Genomic DNA, 19,689 nt, shown 5'->3' on the forward strand with positions numbered 1-19,689 from the left:
AGGAAAACAAATATATAAGTTATTGGAAGTGTTAGGTTATATCATGTCAGTGTCATGAACAATGTGAGAATGGCTTACTTTTTTGTTTCTGGATATTGCCTAAATCGGTTCTCTATATTTGCCCACCAGCTTAATTCATTAATTTAATTAATTAATTTTACAGTTAATTAATATAGTCTTCTGGAAACTGGAATTTTGTCCCTTAGTAGTAGTAGTAGTGGTAGTAGTAGTAGTAGTAGTAGTAATGATGAAAATCATTGAAGATTAGTTTCATGATATCTTTGTAGCTGAAGGAGAAAAACTAACTTTAAAGAGGTAAAACAGTGAGTATGTGTTTAGTCTATTGTACTCTCAGCAGCTGCTATTAGATTCTGACTGGAGATCATTTTGATTTGAATATTTCTGTTTTGTAGGGTGGGATTTTAGTACGCTCTGGTGCTTACATATAGCATTGCATTTGATTAGAATTGAGAGGCATGTAAAATCTATCATGTTTGTCTTTCTCTGACAGCTATCTTACCCCCCCCATTTGAATATTGGCCTCAAATTTAAGATAGCCTCTGTGTGTGTGTTTATACATACATGAATGTAGCATGGGAAGAGTCATGTCTGGTCATTGTCCAAAAGAGCTTTTTCTCAGATGTAGCAAACAATGGGAGATTGTCCAAGCCAGATGTGTTCTTACTGCTGGAAATAATCTATGTAGTTTGACCATGACAACCACTCGCTTGCTGTTTTCTCTTTGGGATAATCAGACTTTTCTCGGACTTTGACCACTTGGGAGCTGACAGGGTAACCATCATTTGATGCCAACTGATTTGGGTATTTGTGGTTTAATATCTCCCTCGGGTGATATCTGCAAAAGTCTCCCTGTTCATTTCTAATAATGTGTCATTTGTCTGATCCCCTTTTCCCCCTTGCAAGCTTTTTTCTTTTTCTTCAAGTTGGGTGACTACTTCTTTATTTGCTTTAGCTTTGTTCTTTTAATAAGTGCCAAAGTGGCACCACAAGAGGAAGTGGCTGAGTAAGACCACATAAGTTGTTTTTGGATTTCAATGCCATCACAGCAAACACAGTTGCTTCGTGGTGGTCATATTGGTGCAAGTTTATGGAGATTTTTCCATTTGAAGAAAAGAAAAATGTAAATATCATAAACTTTCAATTTGCCACAGAGCTTATTTTCTGTGATAATCCAAAACCCTTGTGGTATAAATGTCAGTGCCTTTTTGTTGAGCGATCTGGGACGATGTTCCAGTTTGGCCATTGGTTCTCGAAGTTTTCCCAGCACACCCCACTTCAGAAGCCAGAAGAAGTTCACACCGCAGATTCCACATAACTAACAATAAAAAAAGGAAATTTGAACATGCTGTGTAATATCAGCACAGTAGCATCTGCATACTCTTGTTTATCTTCCCTTAAAAAAAAAATCATACCAGTAATCTTTGTTTAATCTGGTTGTCCGTGTGCTGTTACATCAACACGCTGGTTCTTATTCACCTACAGCCTGGCAACCATTTCTATTTTGCTTTCCTCGGGAGAGGGGAGTGAGACGGTGCATTCCCTGAATTTTTTTCCTCAGAGGTAAAGTGGTCAGAAGTTATGAGATTGTGAACGATGTCTCAGGTCCCTGTGTTTACCCTGTGCGGGGATGAGTCAGACCTGTTTGTACAGCCGCTTATGTGACGTACAATTGAAAGATTTTTTGATTTTTTTTTTTTTTTGGGCCAACAGACGATGGACTTGCCTGATTGCAGACCTTTCATTAACCACCCACATCTGGTGATTTCTTTAGCAGCTCAGTGATTGTCAGGGTATGGACGATGGCCCAGAAGTAATGGATGTTGAGCCAAATAAGGATAGCGTTTGCAATTATTGCCATTGATACAATCAAATAACTCTTGCTTTCTAAGTTGGCGAAGGACTGATGTATTAGAATTGAAACTGTTTAAATGTGTCTGTCTTTAAGTTTTGTGATGACCTAACGTTGCATAAGGCAGTGGAAAAATTCTTCCATTACACCAGTGTATATCACGACTTTGGGCTTAAATGGGAAAAGAGGTCTTCCGACAATTTAGATCAGCTCTGTTCTCCCAAAATAAATTTAGATCTCGGTTATTTTCTGGACCCTAGGAAAGCTGGAATCCCAAGCTATTTTCAGACCTATTAACTGTAACTTTTAGCCAACATTGTGTGATGTTGCCTACTTTAGCTTTAAAGTTAGAGGGTGGTGTTTGAATTTCTGGGGCCCCTAACTGGATGTGACAGAGTGCAAACACACTGTCAGCTCTATCTTAAAAAGCATCACCTCACCCCTTTTAATGGGCCCCTTCTGACTCAGCCCACCCCCCCTTTCCCATACATCCCTTCCCCTGGGGTTCTCCCGCCCCCCTCCATACAACTTGAGGCAATCCTGGTCAAGTCCTGAGGAAGAATTCGGCATAACTTGACCACCGGTGGTGTTTACTTCCTGCACATGAGCTGGGGAGAGAGAGGTGTTGAGTGTTTGAGACAAAAGTTGAGTGGGAAGCATGCGTAGGAGAGAACAGGCTGCGGTTTTCCATTTTTAGCAGCCTCGGTGCTGTCGCTGGGATCAAGAAGTTTTGCTGCTCGGTGTGTTCAGACACACGCATGCACACAAACAATAAATGCTAAGATATGTCTTGTTTTTGTTTGGGTTTTGGGGGTGGGGGTGGGGGGGGGGTTGCAGGTGAAGGAAAAACATGCATACTTAAAGTGCCTAGATAATTGCTCACAGGCTCATATTTGGTAAATAATGAATCACAAATCCCCTGTTATTGTGGCATGGCAACGGTACCAGAGGGAGCCACATTGTGTGGACCCTTTATTTATTCTTCTCACTAACAGCTTAGTGAAGGAAACTCGGTAATTAATTTCAGGTTTGTGCTTTTTTTCCCCTTTCCTTTTCTTTTTTAAGTGATCATGAAGGTAATGCATTTAAGGAGCAGTGGGCAGGCTTCCCTTAGGATAAGGAAAACTGACGTGGAGGAATGTGCAGCATCTGTCAGGGAAACTCGGTCACCTTCCTTAGTCAATCTTCAACTCTTGTGATGAGATGGGGCAGAGCTGCTGCTATCTGTAAATCCAGCCACAGAACAGCCTGGGGAAAAAATAATACTTAAATGATGCGTTAATGCCGCCCCACTCTCTGGTTATATAAACTGTAGATCACTATATTGCCTCTATCAGCACTCGATCAAGCGTAACCTCAAGTCTCAGCAACCTTCCCCTTGTGCAAACGGTAGGGATCGTTATTTGGCAGGACACCACTGCTGACTGAAGTGCAGGACTTAACTTGGCAGCTCCAAGTACAGGCAGTGATTGTTAAGGAGCAAGCACAAGATGGGGCCTTTCCCGGAATTAAAGAAAAAGACAAAACTAAAATATGGACAGGTTATTTGCAAATCACTCAAGTTTCTGCTGTCCTAAAGGAAATGACCTCACTGAGTAAATAGTTGGCAGCCATACATGGGGCTCAAAGTTCCATAGACTTCTGTCCTGCCTGCACTTTCCCCGTTCGCTTTCTAGCCTTATCTCTTTTCCCTGGCCCTACTTTTCTCTCAGCCCCTCCCCTCAGGCTTGTTAAACACACTGCAGGTATGTTAACTGTGTTTTCATACTTTTGCAGGCCCAGGGCGTGCAGATAACTTAATGCACAGCACTTATGTGTGAATGATATGGGAAATAGAGCTAAAAGCTTGTATGATGCCTTCCAGTTTATCTCTGGGGGGCAATCCCTGTCCATTTCTTTTAAGATCATTTGGAGTGATGCTCTTTTTATTCAGCATTAGTTGGGAAAGCCTTTTAATACATATGCTGTCTCTTTTGCTTAGTACTGGTTATTCACGCCCTTTTTTTCTCTCCCTATTCCTACTCGTATATGCTTCATTTTGTTTTGTTTTTTTCCATTAATTTTTTTGTCTTCTCATCTCCCATTTTCTTCAGCTTTTTTCTTTCTTCCCCTCCCCTTTAACTTATTGTCACTCCACTTCTCACCTACACTAGACTTTCTTCCTCTGTAGCTATTGGGATAAATGATATCCCCTCTTTGTCAACCTGAGTTTTGGCTTCTTCTCTGGAGTGTAGTTGAGTTGCTCTCAGGCAAACAGCAGCAGCAGACCAGACCCGGCTTCAGTGTGCTAGCTGGATAGAAACACTGCCTTATAAGGCACTGGGGATGGTGGCCCCAGCCAATTTTTTTTTTCCTTCAAAACAAGCCGGTCTCTCGGCTCCACACCACCTCTGGTGAGTCGGCCGGGCCTCTCCATGGTCTTTTTTTGGTTTTTCGCTCCACTCCAGTGAAGAAGACCCGGCGTCTTCTGGGTGTGCAAACCCTCAGCAGTCTCAAAATGTCAACCTTCACTTCAGTTATGCAGCTCCTGGTCTCCTTTAGTGGTCAGAGCTAGGAAACATGATAAGGGTTTTCCTTGTTTATTAAAGCCATACATGGCCCACCAGAGGCTTTTTTGGAAATAAAAAAACACTTAAGGCCTGTAAGAAAGAAAAAGAGTAGGGGAAATTTAAAAATGTATTTATTTAGGTCAGTATTTTAATTCTGATTATTTATTCATTGGCTTAGCAAACATCATCTAGTTGCTGAACTTAAAAGCATATGCCTTTACAGGGGATTTCCATAAACTTAAAAAATAACCCAGGAGTAGGACAAATATTGATGTAGGGAACTGGGTCGTCTGGTAGTTGAGTTCTGATTGTTAGGCGTGGTGTTTAACCGCAAAGCTCATCTTGCAAGGACACACTCTGGTCTCTGCTGGCTTTCTGCCACCGTGGGATGTCTGCAGGCGCAAATCGGGGAGTAGAGGGGTCCTCTACTTAATTATAATGTGTATGTCTTGCATTACAACACGGATGTTTGGCTGGTTGTCAATGTTGCATGTTTACCTGCAGAGATCATTAATACCATAGATCGTAGCTTAGCACAAAAGCAAAATAAGGGCAAAAACCAACACCTGCCTTTTTTACACTAATAAAGCTAACTAATTGACATGTTGCATCTCATTAATTTTGGTGATTAAAGTAATATGATGCTGGTTGTTAAAGATTTACGTGTCAGACAGGTGGTTTCCTGTCAGCTACACTCTGAGAACCCCAGGAAGTTACCCAACCTGGCCAAGAATGAACTTTTGTCCAAAATGAACCTCCTTGTTTCCTCATTTGCTGTTTCCTATACATTGGACACTCAATGGGTTGCTCTACATTTGGGAGCAAGTTTAGATTTTGGAAAAATTATTATTGTTTTGTGTTGCACAGCATGTATTTTGAATACAACTTTATACATCTGTGTGTTGATGTTCACTTCTCAGTGTTGCCCTATCACAGGTAAATTGTTTTTTGCTTATATAGTGTCCCATATACAATTTCAAACTGTTATTTTTTTTTTCACTTGCAGTTCAGATATGATATGCCCAGTGTGACCATTTTGAAACCACTGTAAACAGCGGTTCATCAAAGCAGGCAGTGGGTTGAGTCAGACTGTGTTTTTAAGCTAAATTGCAACATTAGTGCAAGAAATACAACAGAGTTGATAAAAAGTGACACAGTCATTTCCCTTAACATCATAAGTCTATAACTATATATAATATGTTCTTTGCAGTTGATGCCAGATCATATTTGAAGATGGATCTTTGCCCTCAGTACTGTAGCTAATTAATGATCACATTTGTACCCCTGCTCTTGTTTTTCTCGTGTTACAGTTTGTTGGACACATTTTTGAGAAAATCTCTAGTGAAGCGGCTGCTCTCAAGTCGAAAAGATTAGAGCTAATCTTGGACAGCAATCACCTGTTTTTCTGTAACTACTTGCAGGCAGTTCATGCAAACACTTATACTTTGTATTCCATTACTTAAATAAATTCTGATAAATCTTGAATGTTCATTTTGCTTTTCCTTAGCCAGCTGTAAAAAATTAATTACTAACTGAACAAAAATCAAAGTCCACACCTTAAAATACCCACACATTAATAAACACCTAATTCTCAGCACCTTGATTTCATGTTATATAATGCCTCAGACAAATGGAACAAGATATGAGTCAGGAGCTGTCCAACAGGGATGTGAGAAGAAAGTTTAGAATGAGGAAGAATGCAAGCACAAGAATTGACTTTCTCAAAATTTACATGGAGATTTTCCAATTGTGGCATTGGAATGACCCCCCTCTATGCATCAAACATGAGGGCAGGAAACAGTACTAGTTTCCTGAGTTGTGTTGTGTTACAGGAACTTTGTGTTATTTTCCTGCGTTTCTGTCTTCCCTGTGTCATCATCCATGTGATTTGGCTCTTCTTCTGTGGACTTTGAGCCTACTCTAAACCAGAATTGGAAGGACTTTGACACTATGGCCACACTCAGTCAGCCTCACACACACACATAACAAAAGACGCTGGTAGTGATTGGGCCAGCATGCCAGTTTTGTCATATTTTTTGAGTCCACATTTCCCTCAGTCACCACAACAGAGAATATAAAGTTAACATGACTCTTCCAGACACAATATTTAGAAGTCTGCCAGGTTGAAATAAACCAGACTTCTCCTTAATATGACATTTGGACTAGAAGCAAAGCTGAAATCTGAGATATTGATGTGTTTACGGTGGTGTAGGGTTCTCATGTATGCACACAGAGATTTCACCTTAATCTCTTTGCTGTTTTTGTCTAGACATAAAGACTGTGGTTGATATTTTAACTTAAAGTAGGATTTGGTTATAATGCAGCACTCAGGTTCTGTGACCTTCCTGCATAGTTTTTGAATCTTACTGCTCTGCAGGAAGACTTAACTTTTGAAGAACTTTCAGTTCCCACACCGATCAAAACTGTAAAGGTCATGAACTCAGTTATGCAAATGGCTTTGTGGTTAACAGTGACGGCAAAAATCCTGTTGTTGACTTTGTTGTCATGCTGTGCAAAATCTTCCCCCGGTGGCGCGAGTATTGAGGAGTTTAATACCTGAGTCTTGGTATATTTTTAGTTTCAACTGAGGGTGTGAGTGAGAAGAGCAGAGAAGAGAACAGGAGGCTCCCACGCATAACGCACAATCCATCTGGCCTCAGCCTTATCATTCCATCACAACCTGCTGGTGAAACACAGCCTCCTACACGCATACACAAACTTTCTGTCATGCACACATGCTTATGCACAGGCTCGGGCACTCATAGATACGCATTAGTGTCCATTTTCACAAGCAAACAACATTTATTCAGTTGATCTTAGCAACACACAGCCTGCATTGTGTGTAGCCAGCAGCAACAATAGAGCTATACAGCTCATTACCAAACAGCTACAGATTGTCAGTGAGTTCACTGCCTTTAGTAAACACAAACAAGGACATTCGTATGTTCGCACTCGAGTTTAGACCGGGAGTGTTTGTGTTGAAGCTGGCAGTTATAATTGAAATGGTTTGTGTCTATACTAAAAATATTTATATACAAATGTACTCATAGACATGCCAAAGGATCGAAACAAAATCTAAGCCTAATGATGTCATCTTAGTGCTATGTTTTTGTTTTGTTTGTGTGTGTGTGTGTGTGTTGTAATTTAAATTTGCCTCATATTGGGTGGTATGGTTGTGCAGTGGTTAGCACAGGCAACTCGCCTCATTTGAACCCTGCTTCCTTCTGCAGTCCAAACACATGTATGGTTTGGCTGTGGGTGTGTAGTAGATTAAGTACTTGAAATGTATAGAATAACACACTTTATGCACAGCTAGAATGTAACTTGTAGCCTAAAGAGGTTAGAAAAGGCCAGAAAAGCATTTTATAAATGTGAGAACATATGGAAATAGCCACCACGTTGTCACCGGTTAGCTTCTGAAGAGCATTTTTTTCACTGTTGCCATCCTGCTGTTTCCTGCTCAAACCAGATGTGCTGAATGCGTGGTGGCTTTGACTGTCGAAAGCTGTTAGCCAGAGAACATTTTACTCAGTATGACACAAAACATTTACTACTTATAGATTTTTGTAAGTAATTTTTGCAACTGCAGGCATCACATCCTGCTGGCATTAAAAGGAATGCAGGTTAAGGAAACTTCTAAGTTGGCTTCACTTCTTAAACTAAGAAACTATGTCTGTCTTTTATACAGTCTGTGGCAATAGACTTAAAATAAAGGAATTTCTGAATTCTAAGGAAAGGGTTCGGTTTCCCTCTTGGATTGCTTAATTAGAGGAATTTTTTTCAGAGACTTGAGGCCCAACAGTTTGCTGGAAAATGGTAGCCATTAACCAGGGCAGGCTTGATGTAATCCTTGGGTTAATTGTCAGTAAAAACAACATTTTAGTATGAATTGTGACAGGTTGCCGCCAAAATGAAGTGTGCCTTGCACAAATGCAGTCTTTGTGCTCAATGGATAGAACATGACTTTAAATGTCAAACAGCAGAATGGCTGGTTGACAGAACATCGTTATTATAAGATTTGAGATTAAGTTTTTATGTGCAAGCAGTCTTCCCTTGCCCCTTTTTTCCTGGCACATTCCTCAGTGTACTTAATAATAAAGCGTGGGGAGGGCGCAGGAGCATGAGACAAAAATATGTCAAATTCAGGAGCAAGAAGTAATTGTTATTCCCAGTGGAGACATTAGCTGCGCTATTTGTGAACCCAGGATTCCTGCTGTTGTCTTTCTCGAAGAGTTTATGGGCTCTGCCTGGCAAGGTCCCCTCGCTCTGCCCGGCTGGCCAGCCCACCATTTATCCACACAACTATTTTTAAAACTGCTGGAATTCTATCAAAACATCAACTTTCTGCTCAATCCTTTTAAAGCTCAGAGCAGTGCTGCTTGTTTTCTGTTCCACATGCCTAGTGATGAGACGGTTATGAGGAGAGGAAGAGTGGTGGGGGGGAGTGGACTAAAAGTGGAGCAGAGGGAGGTTGTGACTTTTAATAGTTAGGGCTATTCCTTTTCTGCTTTTAGCTTCTTTCAGGTTAACATCATTGCATTCTTGACTGGTGGATCCACGTGGCTTTTTATAGGGTGATAAAGAATGGAAGCAGGCGAGGGGAGAACAACCGCTCTGTCAGCGGCAGGTTGGGTAAATAAAAAGGGAGAAGAATAGAATGTGCTGAAACGGCGCTCTTATAAAATGCCTGCCTCCTGCGACTTCAACCAGTCTCAGCTCTTTGTATTTTGCAGGAGTTGCTATGCGACGAGCCATAACCCACGGGCTGGATTACAGTATAGCAGAGATAAAGAGCCATCTAATAGATACATAGCAATTCATACTGATAAGCCTGACTGGGAAGATACTCCTATCAGCTCAAGGAGACTGTAAGGATGTTAATAACTCTACAAGGAAGTGTAGCCCACTATATATCAAAGTGTGCTAAAGAAACTGACTGGATAATCTGTAATTATTCACATTCATTATTACAGAAATAAACATTCCCTTTAATTTAAGCGAAGCCAACACTACATTAGTTATCCGAAAGGGCTATATATACAGAGGACCAAAACGTCCAAAATCATGAATGTAAAAAATAAACATGTATGATTTTAAATGCAGTAAATTTCCACAGCATGTCTTTTATCCTGTCTTCCTTCTCTCACCCCAACCGGTCGCAGCAGATGGCCGCCCCTCCCTGAGCCGGAGGTTTCTTCCTGTTAAAAGGGAGTTTTTCCTTCCCACTGTTGCCAAAGTGCTTGCTCATAGGGGGTCATATGATTGTTGGGTTTTTCTCTGTATCTATGAAGTGCCTTGAGGCGACTTATGTTGTGATTTGGCGCTATATAAATAAAATTGAATTGAATTAAATTAAATATTAAAAATAACTTAGTGACTGCAAGGCATCAGTCACATAGCCCTAGAGGCCAGTCAATAACCCCATTGGCTACTAGATGTTGCTAGGAGAAATTGCTGGCAAAGAGGGTGCTGCACCAAAAACCTCTTTGTGATTACAATTGTTGCTAACAATTGTAATCACAACAACAAAAAAGACGTAACATAAACCAAATGGAGACTGTTCACCTTTACAGTAAAAGTTATGCTTTATTTCTATAACCGGGGGCTACTGTGGCAATCTCCTAGTGACCAAAGGAGTTGCAAGGATGTTTTTGGTGCATCACCCTCTTTGTGACCTTTTTTCTCAAGCAACCACTTGCCAGTCAGTCAGGATATACACATTGTGTTTTCAGGTGACCCTCCTGTGTGTGACTGAACCGTCTTCAGGACCCTTATCGGAGCTTTAGCAAATGATATTGCAGAGACAGTAACCATTTGCCAAAAAGTTGGGGAACAAACAAATTGCCTTTGTTATTGGTGGCTGGTAGGAGGTTGCTGACTGGTTTCTAGGCCTGTGTACTGGACTTAAAACACATTCCTGTTTTAAGGGGGGGGAGACGACTAAATGAAGACCAGAAATGGCAGTTTATGTCACATTTTAAAGGAATGAGGAACGAGTATTGTCAGTATTTTGTGGTTTTAGTGACTGTCATTATTAGTAAGGTTATATATTTACCTGTTTATTGTCTCAAATTCATTGAAGTTAAAACTATTGATGCAGCTTCGTTCCCCCAGAGACTTAACCACTTATTTAATATTCAAGAAATGCTGCTTCCACAGACTTCCAGTCGCCTTTGCATTTACATTTATTTTATTTTATTTTATTTTTTTTATAGTAATGGAAGTTAATTGAAAGAGCTATTTGCAGTCATTTCCCTTGTGTAACTCCAATGCCTTATTATGCATGACCTTTGAGGTTACTGCTAATCCTGCAGTGTAAGAATTACTATAAATGTGGTTCAGGAAAGCATTTTGAAGTGGACTGGTGCAATTAGCAAACAAAATAAAATAAACCAAATGCGTGTCTACCAACATAATATCACTCTCGCTGTGGAGCCTCTCATCATCACCATGGTAACATTTATTTGTACCTCCCCCACACTTGATTCATCTTATTTAAAGGAGGGATACAGAAAGGACAAGGATAAGAAAAATATATCACCATGAGGTCCAGCTTGTAAATGGGGAATGTTTGCTACGTGCCTGCAGCCAGTCCAAGCGTTACCAGTGTTTACTTTGCATTTCTCGTGGCAACTGTCAGCAAACAGCTTTTGTCAACTTTTTCATGTCCAAAGTTGGAAATCTGCAAAACTGAATTCCTTCTCCATTCGATCTTTTACGGTGTGCTGGCTTGGGTGTAGAGCTTTCTCTCTCCAGTCTTCTGTTTGAGCCGTTTCACTTTGACAATATGTGACAGGTTACTGGCAGTTAATTTCTGAACTTGTGAATGACACTTACATTCTGCTTACTTTGAAGATGTATTGTGCATGTTTGCTTTCATTGCATGGACAGGAAAAAGGATGCATCTCACGTACATTTGCTGCATGTGTGGCCTTTTCAGGCGTGTGTCCATCTCTGGTGGAAAATGCTGAGCAGTGCTGCTTGTTTTATCATAGATAGCCGGCAGGACTGATTGTAAGTCACTTCACGGAGCCTGTCGTGGTTTTGTGGGCTGTTCTTTCGCCTTTGAAAATGACTTAAGCTATGCACACAGTACCCTAAACGAATACACTTGATTTGTTAACAGACACTAACATATTCCAGCCTGCATGCTCAGGCAACTGCCGTTATCATAAAAGTATCGTATGCAAGAAAATTATGCTTTCTGACAGTTTTGTTGAAGAATTTAAATTTGTGACAAATCTATAATCGAACAATAGGCTCATCTCAAGTGAGGCTCTTGGGGTTTGACGCTGCAGACTAGTATTACTAATGTTTATCCGGTTAACAATGGTGTGAGCTTGTCGCATGTCTCCAGCAGTTTCAGATTCTGGTTAGAGTGGCCTGACAGAGAGAATCTATCGCCAGCTGCAGTCCAGAATACAGAGTCAGTCTGTACAGTGATCGAGAGAGACTGTGCAAAGCATCAACAGTGAAAGGTGAACAAGCTGGTAGGGAATATCTGCTATCTGCAATGGCAGCCATGACTTTTAAAATAAAATCAATGGGATTGTCTTCCTGTACATCAGCCACATATGGTGTCATATTTTGTTTTGTATTTAAAAATGGTAAAAGAATTCTACAAAGCCGAATTAAAATGGCCTCAGTGAACACTTACATCATGGGAATGAATCAGTGGCCGATGGTGCATTCCAGTTGAAGTTGGAAGTTGGAATTTCCGAGATGAAGTCGGAATTTTCAACTCGGAAAGTTGGAGCCGCTCCACAAACCCCAACTTAATGGGGGCTGTGCGGCTGTGAACACAAGCGGTAGTAAAAGTGCAAAATCCGTGCCACCACTGCAGTGTGTTTGTGACTCTAAATAAATAAGCCATTTGCAAAGCATTGACTGGGTTCTATCTGTGAACGTTGTGTAGCTGTGCAATAAACAAGCACTATGCTGTTGTGTTGTTAATAATGCATCAGTGGCTCCACCTTGCTAAGGGGCAAAATAAATCCTGCTTCTTTTATTTTTGTTTGTTTGTTTGCTACATCATGTTACTATTTAAACACACTCATCTCGATGGTAATGTCACTCCGACATCCGACTTCCAAGACAAATGGAACACATCAAAAGTGCCAAGAAATTATGTTTGGTTACTCTGAAAGTGTTTTTTCAAACAAATCAGGAGTGTAATGCACAAAACTCACTCTCTCTCTCTCTCACACACACACACACACACACACACACACACACACACACACACACACACACACACCAGTACCTGCCAGGCACGATCCCTAATAAACCCCCACTAAACGGCAAAGACTAATCTGAGAGATTTACTTTAAAAACATCAATCAGCAGAATTTCGTGATCAAGACATGTACTCGGGCAGTGTCTGATTAACTTCTGATAAATATGTGTTATATTTAAAATACTTTTTGTTTCAAAATTTGTAGTCATCTTTTTTATTATACATACAATATGGACTAAATCAAATTTACAATGTGACACAAAGACGATTTATTATATGAAAATATGCTTGGTTGTTGGATTTTTGCTGTTGATTTATTGAGCTAATTTTGGACACTGCTACTATGCATCCATTATGTGTTTTTCATTGTCTCTCACCGCCTGACGAATATAGAGCTGCAGTAGCAGCAGTAACGGTGCCTCAGAGGAAATGACTTGCACACAGGGACTGGCTTCATGACACAGTGAAATTATCTGCCAGCCCTGGGGTGGGGTGGATCATTTCCTGTATTGCCATGCTCGCGCATGTGTGCATGTAGGTATATGTACACGCACGTGCACGCACACAAACACGCACCCGACAAACCCTCTCCACCCCCACACATGTGTGTATTTTTTTCCCTTAAATAGTAGTTTTGTGAGAGGTCGGTCCTTTAATGGGGAAGTTGAGTTGATGAAACAGAGTGCTCTGCTCGCTCGACGTAAGCCGATTTCATCCGAGCGGAGAACGATGGAGAGAGGAGGACGGGCAGATAAGTCTGAGAGGCTACAGAACAAAAAAGTGGAGAAGCCTAGAAAGGAAGTGATGAAACTGATTGTATCACAACGCCTAACAGCGCAATAATGAAAGAAAAAGAAAAGAAAAAGGAAAGTGACAAGTATGCAGCGTATGCACTGCGTCGTGTTCTCATGTTCTCATTTGGCTCGGTCCAGTGTTACGAACTGCTCCTTATTGACCGTTGAGGAATGCATAGCTGACAAAAGTTGATAGATGACTTTCTTACTGTTACACGCTGTAACGATTAGAGGTTAGCAACAGTCCGTCCTTTGCTTATTTAATGGTTTCCCTGCATTGCCCTGGGTCATACTTATGAAATGTCTGCGATACTGCAGTACAGTGCCCAGCTTTTCTTCCTGTCGGGGAAAAATAAGAATATAACAGGACAACACGCATCACAGAATTTTTTTTTGTTTTGTTTTGTTTGAGGTAATCAGATGTCACAAGAATAACTGAAATACATCTGTGAGTAATAATGTACTGGCCACTGTTTAGTTTGGGGTAAATACTCATCAGCTGCTTTGTTTGTTGCCTGCCACACATTTTTCAGGAATGTCCATGAATCAGACTGTGTGTGTCAGAGGAAGAACAAGAATGAGTGTGTCTAATGTTGGGTTTGTTTTATTCAGCTGTTCACACACTTTCTCAAATACCTGTAAGTGGTAGAGCTGCTACACAAGATAGGCGTGTAGTGCCAGCATGGGGTGACTCCTCTTGTTCCTATTTCCTCAGAAATTTGGTTGTATAGAAGCCTATTGGAGGGGGGGACAAACCCATGCCCCCCTTACTTTATGACATTGGTAAATACTTTCCTAATGGCCTCAGTCACTGAATATACCTCTCTTTAAATTAGTCTCTCTAATTTTCTCGAAGCAACTACTCTGAGATTCTCACAGCCTTTGTCCCAACCAGTATGAACAAGAGAATATGCATATACGAACATGCAGTTAGGAGGAAAGGAACCACTTGAGAACAGAAGCATGCCACATCAGCTCTCAGATACGGTGGAAGCAAAGTTACTAGTGTTTGTGACAATGTATATACCAAAGTATATTGCAAAAACAACCAAAGAATTTCTCATTGCAAAACAATCTTCATTGGCCAAGTCAGTCATCTGTTCTCAGCCAGGAGCACATGCTTTTCAGTTACTGAACATAAAACCGAAGGCAAAGATACCCATAAACGAACACCAACTGAAGATAGCCTGACTGAACATCCAAACACTTATGTCCATGGAGTCTAGACTTAAGGAAGTCATCGGCCGCTAAGGACTTTTATCCAACTATTGGAAACGGTCCCCATATTTAAAATTGTAGTCAATTTTTTAATCACAGCTGAGACTCTGTAAACAGGTATGAATTTATATACTGTAGGTTGGGATGTGTCTTTGTGTGAATTTTCAAAAAGTTGTGAAGCACTTTGTATGCTATTTACATGCTGTATGTCTGTGAGGCGATTAGAGGATCATCAGGGGGTCCTTTTGTCCCTCTGTGGGGGGTTACTCCCACTAGGTTTATATCTGGGACTCTCCACCATTTGACCTTAGAACTGAAGAAGCTTCTCGGATGAAAGGTGAAACGTCTTCAAGCAACTTAAAGAAGTCCAGACGCTTTTCTTTGCAAGCTCCTTTGACTTTACATGCTGTAATAATAATAATAATAATAATAATCACATGCCTATAAATACTATGAGGGTGTTCAGCACTATGAGTGTGGTAAATGCAGGTCTGAGCTAGAGCTGGGCGATATGAGATTTTTTCATATCACGATATGTTTTTTTCATTTCAGGCGATAACGATATCTATCACGATATAAGCCAAATAACTATATTTGTAAGATTTAAATGTGCCGTTGCTCACAAGTAAAATGTGAAATAATCAGCAGCTTGTTTTTATTTAAATATTTATTTCCCATAATAAGTTCAACAGGGTAGATGTACTTAAGGAACATGAGACTTTTTCAGATAAATAAAGGCAAATATTGCAAACTACACAAAAGGCAGCCGCTAAAGCGTTTAAGTTTCAAAATAGAACAAACGAAACAGACTAAATTGTCAATTCCACTTAGAAACAAAATATTAATTCTAAAAATAAATCTTAGTTTGTTTTACAGAAGAACAGACAAAACTGACTAACTTTTGTCAATATCAAATAAACTGAGAACTAAAAGGAAATTCTCAATCTCTCCTTGTTGTATAGCTGAGCTTTTCAAACAGTTTTAACAGTTACTTTGGTCTGACAAAAGCCGAATGACGAATTAGCGCTTCCAGTCAGAGACTGAGGCTACGTCCACACGTACACGGGTATTTTTGAAAACGGAGATTTTCCGTTTTCGTTTTAAAAAATAATCCCGTCCACACATAAAGGCAGAAATGAAGGAAAACGCTGCTATGAACATGCCAAAGCAGCAGGTGGCGCTAGATTCCTAACCGTGCCGAAATGTTGGCCAATCAGAAGTCTAGAAGCCTCGGTGGGAAAAAGTAAACAAAGCTGGGGCATAGAAGCAGAACCGAGTCGTATGTGTGGAGGGACAGTAACTGTGTGTATATGTAAGCATTTAAACACTGCAGAGAGTAGAATTAACAGTATTGTAGAAATTCATTTCACCGAAACAATAACGTGGCGCACAGTGTGACGCATGCACCAGTTTATTGTATTTCCAGACTTGCTTTCGGCACAATTTACAGTGCACGCTACTCTGTTTTTTGTCAGACTTGAAATAGCCGAAATACCTTCACCCTACGGAACTTCTATGGCTCTTCCGTTCGACAATCTCTCCGGCATTGGAACCATCATCTGTTTTCTCTTCGGTCACGCTCGGTTGATTTTTCTAGTCGGCACACTCATTTCCTCCATTACGCGCTGGCTCCATTACCCGCTGGCTGCTTCCCAAACAAACACACGTGCGGCTTGGCACTTGTGCTGTACGTAACAAGTCACGCGACGTGACGCTGCGGCTGTGATTGGTTCGGCTCTGCGCTACTTAATTTGGATTGGCTGACCTTTTTTTTTTTTTTTTTTTTTTTTTTTGAGGACAAGAGCAGCGAGGTCTATCGGGATAGCTTAATTTCTCTATCGCGTAAAAGTTATATCGCGATACATATCGTTATCGTTCTATCGCCCAGCTCTAGTCTGAGCCTATGACTGTGTGGCGTGTATGTGGAGGTGACTTTATCTCTGGGACCGCCTCTTTTCCAAGGGTTATAGAAACAGCGTGTTCATCATTTATCAGAAGAATATCAGAGAATCAAGAAGGCAGCTGCTGATGGAAAAATGAGTCACTGCTCCACAGTCTGTCTCTCTCGAGGAACACAGCTTTCAGTTAAAACAATTTTCTTCTGTATGTAGTTGCTGTTTGTGTATCCAGTCAGTCAAGTTGAGCACTGTTGTGTTGAATGAAATGCTGAGGGGAAGTTGGCCCTTTTCATTCAGACTCGCTGGGTTGCATTGATGTGGAACTGTTTTCGTTCTGTGCAGTGGTGAGAAAATAGACAGAACATAAACTGTCCTTAGAAAGGCGGTCAGTGGTCTGTAATGTTGAATTTGGATTTGCTTTAAGTTAGCATGTTGCCTTTATTGGAATGGAAGATGCTTGAAAAAAATTTTTTTTTATTTATTTATTTTTAGAAGCTTTCCAAATAGGATGGATGCTCATTAGCTGCTTATTTAGGTCATGTGAGGTCCCTCTGAGGTCCCATCTCAGCCTAGCCTTTTGGTTTTGCTCCCTTAGGTTTAGTAAATGCTGTACAAATGATTTTCAGATTAATGTGCTGCTGGGAAACAAAACCATGGCTTTAAAGGGCTTACTGGACGGCCTGAAAGATACTAATATGGATCTCCTTAAAACCCTTTCCGAAGAACCTGGGAGTTATCTTTTAACACTTTTGAAGGCGAAGGAGTTTCTTTTCAGAAATTTAAAAAGTTGTTAATTAGTAGTCATCAGAGAACATGTGAACTATCCTGCAGTCAAGTTCTGTTATTATCTGTGCCGGTTAAACAAACAAATAAAAAGCCCATTGACCAAGAAAATTGTTGTTTTTGGATATTCTTTAAGTCTTTGAAAGGTCAAAAATAATTCACGAAATATGTGAAGTGGAACAAATACCCTCCTCTCTGAGAATTTCAAACAATAAAAACCAGAAAACATTGGGGAAATGGACATCCAACTTTGAGACTGTGGACTTTCACTTATTTTTATTATCTTATTTTTATTCATTTGTTTGTTGAACTCTGCTCACTATATTTACATATGCTTTTTTCTTTTTCTTTTTTTTATGGAACAAATCTCTGGAGTAATCTGCCCACAGATGTGACTCATAAGGTCCTTTTTTTTTTTTTTTTTTAAGTATAATGGACAATGGATGAAAGAACTGCTGACCTTTATGCTGTAATGTAATATATTCCTTTTAGTTTTTTCTACCTTTATTTTTATTTATTTATTTATTTTTACATTACTCATTCTTATTTTGGTTGTTTTATGCTCCTATTGTTTAAATGTTTGTTATTTACACACAAACTCAGATGCATTGTAGCATCTCTCTGTCACAAATTTAGATTCAAAATCCAAAACAATCAAAAATACAGTTGGCTTTTGGCTTGCAGGGGAAAAAAAACATTTTTAAAGCGATTGCTGATGAATATTTTCTATTTACTATCAGTGTGGGTTACTTTTAATTTGATACATGTGTGCAAAAGCAGTTAGGCAATACTAACAATGTATCATTTCATAATGCACCCAAAACAGCATATTATTGCTAAGGAAGTAAAAAATTTAAAGCACCAAATAAAGAAAACAAAAGATACTCCATACAGGTTTTTTGTTTGTTTGTTTGTTTAAATTGCTCAGGTCCAGATTCCCTCATGAATTTATGGTCTCCCCTACATTAGATACATTTTTATTTTTTAATTTTGAAACTAGATTTCATATTTTTAATTTTGTTTTATGGTTCATCTTTCGGATTAATTCATTACCAGTGGCTGTGTCGTGATGATAAGGGGATAAAAATAAGCTGGTATTGACTGATTATGACACATTTCTTTTATAGTTCATACTTCCTTAAAATAAGTGCAGCCAAATGACTTGTATCTCAGTGAGAAAAAGAAAAAAAAAAACTGGTAAATGGCAAATTATGGAAATTTTGAATGCACTTTTTGTTTTGACACCTAATCTGTGAGTGCTCACACGTCACATCATCTGCATCATGTGTGAAAAATCAGTGCTGATGCAAACAACAGACTTCCTGGCAGCTCATGACTACTTGTCTCATTTCATGCAAAAACACAGTGATTTGCTGTGTGACGCAGCCTTTTACCATCCATGCGCCGTTTATGATGGCTTGATTTGTTTTGCAACAGCACTGTGACTAATGTTTCCATAGAGGTGACAAGTTTGAAAATGCTGTTGCTGAGGGGAGGAAGGACAGACAGCATGCCACCATATCCTGAATCCTAGAGCTGGGCGATAGAACGATAACGATATGTATCGCGATATAACTTTTACTCGATAGAGAAATTAAGCTATCGCGATAGACTTCGCCGCTCTTGTCCTCAAAAAAAAAAAAAAAAAAAGGTCAGCCAATCCAAATTAAGTAGCGCAGAGCCGAACCAATCACAGCTGCAGCGTCACGTCCGCGTGACTTGTTACGTACAGCACAAGTGCCAAGCCGCACGTGTGTTTGTTTGGGAAGCAGCCAGCTGGTAATGGAGCCAGCGGGTAATGGAGGAAATGAGTGTGCCGACTAGAAAAATCAACCGAGCGTGACCGAAGAGAAAACAGATGATGGTTCCAATGCCGGAGAGATTGTCGAACGGAAGAGCCATAGAAGTTCCGTAGTGTGAAGGTATTTCGGCTATTTCAAGTCTGACAAAAAACAGAGTAGCGTGCACTGTAAATGTGCCGAAAGCAAGTCTGGAAATACAATAAACTGGTGCATGCGTCACACTGTGCGCCACGTTATTGTTTCGGTGAAATGAATTTCTACAATACTGTTACTGTTAATTCTACTCTCTGCAGTGTTTAAATGCTTACATATACACACAGTTACTGTCCGTCCACACATACGACTCGGTTCTGCTTCTATGCCCCAGCTTTGTTTACTTTTTCCCACCGAGGCTTCTAGACTTCTGATTGGCCAACATTTCTGCACGGTTAGGAATCTAGCGCCACCTGCTGCTTTGGCATGTTCATAGCAGCGTTTTCCTTCATTTCTGCCTTTATGTGTGGACGGGATTATTTTTTAAAACGAAAACGGAAAATCTC

The 19,689-nt window shown here is 40.2% G+C and overlaps 1 protein-coding gene across 2 annotated transcripts in view; it reads left to right on the forward strand.

The window, feature by feature from the left end:
• The window catches only part of rock2a (rho-associated, coiled-coil containing protein kinase 2a), a 47,963-nt gene that overhangs the window by 1,634 nt on the left and 26,640 nt on the right, over positions 1–19,689 (forward strand). The gene's annotated exons all lie outside the window — the stretch shown is intronic.

The sequence above is a fragment of the Rhamphochromis sp. 'chilingali' genome, assembly GCF_963969265.1.
Source record: "Rhamphochromis sp. 'chilingali' genome assembly, chromosome: 21".
Lineage (NCBI taxonomy): Eukaryota > Metazoa > Chordata > Actinopteri > Cichliformes > Cichlidae > Rhamphochromis > Rhamphochromis sp. 'chilingali'.